This window comes from Suricata suricatta, chromosome 4 (assembly GCF_006229205.1).
Source record: "Suricata suricatta isolate VVHF042 chromosome 4, meerkat_22Aug2017_6uvM2_HiC, whole genome shotgun sequence".
Classification (NCBI taxonomy): Eukaryota; Metazoa; Chordata; class Mammalia; order Carnivora; family Herpestidae; genus Suricata; species Suricata suricatta.
In genome coordinates this window covers 11,495,484-11,501,483 of record NC_043703.1, presented here as the reverse complement: position 1 = coordinate 11,501,483, position 6,000 = coordinate 11,495,484, and positions in this window count along the sequence as shown.

Genomic DNA, 6,000 nt, shown 5'->3' with positions numbered 1-6,000 from the left:
TGAATGCCAAGTTCACTCTGAAGCTCACCTCTATTTTAACCTCAAATACAGGGGCCATCCTCAGCTTGAAACCCTATAAAATCCAACACCAGCCCTGAATTGAATCCTAACCTAATAATCACTGCAATCCTCACCCTAACACCTACTTCAAATTTTAACTCCCAAATCCATTCATTAACACCTCTGAGGAAAAGGCCCATTTTTAGCCCTATTTTCTCATCAGATTCTCCACCTTTATCTCCATCAGCTCGTTCAACCCTCCATGGGAGTCATTTGGTACTTTGGCTTTAGAGACAAGCAAACCTCTGCTTGAAGCTCAGTTCCACATTCAACAAGTTGTTGAATCTCTCTCTAGGACTCACTTTTCCTTCTCTGTAAAATGGGGATGATAATAACTGCTTTATAGGACTGTTTGGAAGAATTAAGAAAGTAATATCTGGGAGGCGTTTAGAGTTAATAGATGCAATTAACATTCCTACAACCTCCCCTATGTTTCCATTCCACGCCTCAATGCCGGCTAAACTCCTGCTTTAGAAAATCTAAAAAAAGGGCACCTGGGTGGCTCATTTGGTTAGGCAGTTAGGCATCCAACTTCGGCTCAGGTCACGATCTTGCAGTTTATGATTTTGAGCCCCACGTTGGGCTCTGTGCTGACAGCTCAGAGTCTGGAGCCTGCTTCAGATTCTCTGCCTCCCTCTCTCTCTGCCCCTCCCCTGCTTGCACTTTGTCTCTTTCTCTCAAAAATAAACATTAAAAAAATCTAAATAAGATTTATTAGACCGTGTTGTGAAGGTCAAAGAAAAATCTCACTGTATTCAAAAAGAATGAGGGAAGTTATGAAACCGGAACAGTTTGCTAAGATTCCTGATGTCTTTCCCTTCTATCCATCCATAAAAGCTCAGAAAGCAAGCTTTTGAAATCGAGACCCATTTGATTTGGAAAGGTTTACTATAGGCATTATAGGAATGTTAGCGACAGACGCTTCTCTTTCAACCTCATTTATAGATCTACCATAGTTCACTGTGTTTATATTTTGAAAAATGCGTTTTTCCTTTCAAATTGTTGTTACCTTTCCTCTAAGAGTTAGGCTTCACCATGAACTCCAGAAGAAACAAAATCATGTGTAGGCAATGATTTTGTCTTTAATATTTTCTATACTTGAGAAGAATAGAGAAGGACAAGGGCCTTTTTTTAAAGGCAACTCCCTTCTATGTATTCCTCGGCGTGCACAGGCTGCCTCTGGAGGTGGGGCATAACCTACTTGTGTGTCAGTTATTAGGTGATCAAAGTAAAGAAAAAAGATGTTAGGCCTAACCTTAGAAATGGTTTCTTTTTTGGTAGAATGGAATTAATGGAAATGGAGTTCCCAATGAAAATGGGAAAAGAAGAAAGATTGTTTATAAAAGACATATATTCTCATTAAACATACAGATCCAGGATCAGTAATATTAAGGGAAAAGAAAGTATTTGTCAAATATATATTTCTGTATATTTATAATGTATAATATACAAATATAATATAATATATACATATAAATATGCAAACACAATATGTCATATAATTTACAATATATATAATGTAAATATATTATAAAATATAAATATATAAATATTATATAATACATATACATAAACTTGGAGAAGATGTGTTTGTATGTAAATTCTCCAGGTAGAAATCTCCAGCTGAGTGTGGAGCCTGTGGTGGGGCTCGATCTCATGACCCTGGGGTCTCGACCTAAGTCAAAATCAAGAGTCAGATGCTCAACCAACTGAGCTACCCAGATGCTCCTCCAGGTAGAAGTTTTTAACTATATTGTTCATTGTCCAAACCAGGACTGGAAATTCACTGCTGATTTATTTCACCTGATGAGAAATTCTAGTACTAGGAAGAGAACTGGGGACAACCAGCTGTGAACTGCAAACAAAGATCATTCTCTAGACAGAAAACCCCACTTCTTCTGACTCCTTCTTGCCTGGGCAGGAAAAACAATCCTATCCCTCCTGCTGAGTTCTTTCTTTCTTTTTTTCCTGTGGAATTTTCGTTCTTGCTTTTTTCTGAAGTGGCCTGATGTGGCCCCTTCTCTTTGGTGTGGGTGCCTGAGGTACTAAAAGTACCTTACTTTTAATTTCTCAGAAATCCATAAACATGCAACTAAAATGACATAGAGAATGTTCGGCTCACGGGAGACAAGCTCTTTTAGCCAAACTTTCCAATTCCCTTCTGTAACTTCTAGGTTATTCTAATGGTCTCCTGTCGGTAGTCGAGTGGTACTATAAAGCAGAGGGAACAATCAAAGGCTTGTTTCAGTTTGAAAAGGATCAACGTTTCAATTCCTAATTGGAATGTAAGAGTATCATTTATGCAGATTTGCCAGCGTGACCACAGGCAGACTTGCCAACGTGCGCGCATCGCTGTTACTCATTCTTAAAGATGCCGCTCTGGCTAAAACAACGATGGGAATTTTGTTTGCTTGGTTTGCTTTCGGTTTGGGCTGGATGAGATGGCAGCTTTATACATTGTTACTGTGCTTTGTCACCTAACATACAGAGCATTTCAATCTAAAAATTCCTTATGCTTCAAGTTTCAGTTCACATAAAATGAACTGAAGCCCTCTGGATCCACATGGCAGATTCATAGAGGAGCAAAATACGTTTCTTTAAATAGAGGGAACCTGAACAAATGTTGAACCTGAACAAATGTTGATTGAGTGTGTTTAAAACTCTGTTGGAGGTTGAGCATCGCAGTCAGGAGAAATCTCAGTGGTAACGGCAGACCAAAGGGAAGGAGAAAGACCTCGCTATTTGAGACGGTGCCGTGAACTGAAAGCCTGAGAAGTGGCATAGAAGGCTGGGGATGAGGAGCTTGGCAGGGAAGCACGACAGACTCTACCTGTGTCCACGGCCGAGTTGCTTTCCCTGGAAATATCTGGAACCAGGGGGAGAAATAGCTGAAAGCAGGGGGAGGGGATATAAGGCACATTCTTGCCATAACCTTCCTGATACCTCACAAAGCACAAACACCTGTCCAAACCCGAAGGGGAGATTTTATTGGCTGCCATAGACCAGGCACTATATTGATACAAACTATCTTGGGACTGATCAAGAAATTCCAGAGGGGAACATAAGGACCAGAGGAAAGTTCAAGGGAGGTAAATTTCAGTCCAACCCAGAAAAAAAAAATCCTAAAAATTAGAGTGCTTCGCTCCAAGTTGCCTTACCATGGAAATTCACCCCAACTCAGCCCAGCACCCAGTTCCCGTTAGCGGTTTCGGACTTTGTACGGGTTCGGCCCTCCCATGTCTCCCAGCCAGAACAGCTTAGAGCCCAGCCCCGCTGGACACAGCCAAGCTGGTGGGTTTGGGCCAGTCTTGGCGTTCTCTGCATTGGCCTAGGAGCCGGCAGGAAACGGTGCAGGTCCAGCGAGAGCACTGAGTCCAGTTTTGCACTTTGAATGCTCCTGGTTAGCCTGTCTTGCTGGCCTGTGGCCTGGCTCCCCAGACACTCATATTTTCAATGAGCTGTTCCTGGGGAAAGAAGAGGAGCTAGAAACCCTGTCCAGCTCACCTGATCCCCTCCAACCCCCTTGCCCACGATTTCACTCTGCATCAGGTTTTCTCCCCGGCCGGGGCACAGCCAGCCACGTACTTTAGCCTGACGCTCCTGGGAAGACCAGTATTTCCATCATTCCAGTCTCATCCTTCGGGCTCCTGGCGACTAGCCATGGCCTGATGTCACCTAGGGTCCTCTCACTGCTCACCCTCACCACTATTTGACTCAGGTTTTGCACGTTTCCTCAGACTGGTCACCTCCATGACTCCTGTGTTTCCCCCCATTTCTCTTGCAGCCCTCCCTACCAGGGACACTTCTGGGTTCAAGGACAGCATGTCCTGTTCCCTCTTCAGGCCAAAAGCAGGGAGGTGGGGGGGGACGGAGGGATCGGCATTTGTGTATGCAGCAGAAACTATTGGTGTTCCCCATGCCAAACCCCTCGAAATTCATTTCCACAGTCAAAGGCTATTTACCACTGACTCCCAAAAATATCCACTTGTAGGCTTTTCCTGGCCTTGGGAAGAATGCACAGGGGGGTCAGAAGTGTTGGACGATTAATTCCCCTGGGAACACCCTGAGACAGTGACCAATGGAGAACTGGTGGATCACTACCCCCATTCCCTGGCCCCTTGGTTGGGTTATTTCTGAGCCGTGGTTTTCAAGTTCCTTGGTGGGATTGAGCCCTACTTGCCACAGTGGTAACTTGCTCGGAACTTGGTGATTTGTTGCCTCCTCCCCTTCCCTGTCATACAGTCACCATGTTCTGTACTTCTCAGGATACTCTTCTCTCAGATAAACTACTTGCGCTTGAATCTTCATCTCGGGGGTTGCCAGTGAGCGAGCACAATGGCTAGCACATCACAAGCACTCAGAGCGTGGATTAATGGATTCATCTTTGGCGGGTCGTCTGTCAGTTTTGTGAATGGGGCTTCTGTATTATGAGAGAGGCTGGACTCCATGACGGTGAAAGATTCTTCCAGGAGCGATAATACTCCTAGGGAGAAATAAATGTCTTTGTAACTAGAAGGCCTGGAAAAGGAGCTGACAGATGAAAAGATGTGAAAAAGAAAAGAGAGATTTCTCCCCTCTGTGCCAGTGTGCTTTCAGATGTGAAGAGGGCAGCTAAGATCACAGGTTAGTTAGGAAATCATGCAATTTCTTGGGCCAGCACACTGCCTTTTATGGACACTCAGTCCACGGTGCTGGGCAGGGAGTGGTTTTCCATCCTGGTCTATAGCATTCATGGCCTCTAGTCACAACAAGCAGAGCCAGAAATAATAGAAGATATTCCAACCCAAGAGTATTGTATTATAAATGTGTAATGTCAAAATCATATATGATATAAAGTTTTCATTCCTCTATGACTGGAATTTTCATAACACTCTTTTATAGTCACTTGGCACTGCCTTACTATTTCTGTGTTACAAGTGAGGAAATGAGTCACAAAATTGTGAAAAAGAACGTGAAGACTTCCCAGCTGCTGTTAGAGGACGGCTGGAAGGGAATGTTCCTGACCGCTCTCCTCATCTGTGCAGACTGACAGGAGCTTTCTGGCATGGTTTCCGATTCTCAAAGCTTTTTCATATAGTTTTGTGAGGGAACAAAGCCTGTGGCTAATGAGCTTAGAAGGGCCATCTGTGTAGGGGAATTTAATGATACTATATATTTGGGGGGGTAAAATGAGAACATGAAAAATCACATATTTTTCATAACAACTCAGAGTCTAATGGTTGAGCAAAATCAGATTTTTTTTCATAACAACTCAGAGTTTAATATAGTGGAGCAGGTGCAAAATGAGGTTCCCCCATTCCCACCTCCCAGGAGCTGCCCTGCTGGGAAGTCTCTGATTTCCATGTGTTCTCTAACAGAATAGGAGCTTGGGGGGGGGGGGGATGGGACCGGACAACCCAAGAGGGGTCTGCCCCTGAAGTCTAGACACATTTGTGGGGCACAGACAGATGCCAGGAGGAAAGGGACCCACGAGCAGGCAGAATACCCCCCACCTGGAGGAGAGTAGCCGGAGATGGCCCGGGCAGCGATTAGCACCACAGGTGTCCAGAAAAGAAGTCAGAGGTGGGTGTTGTGCAGACCACCGAGGCACAGCAGCAGGGAGCGGGTAACCTGTGACATCCAAACAGACCTGGCAGCCGCAGGACTGGTTGAAGGCACAGTCGCTTGTCAGGCTACAAAAATAAACTGAGAAGAGTCAAGAGACTCTGGATCTGCGTACTTGGTGAGGGCGATGAGCCCAGCCTCTCGAACTAGAACCAAGGTTCAAGAACACCCAGCAACACGGCAGACTTGATCAGGACTCACTCCATCTACCAAGAGAGGCTTTAGAAACTCCCCACAGTCAGGCACAGGGCTAGCCCCAGAGCTGAGAGTAGGGGATTGAAGCGGTTTCCTGAGCTTGGGTATAAGTCCGTTGTGTGGGGGGCGGTGAGGGAGCAG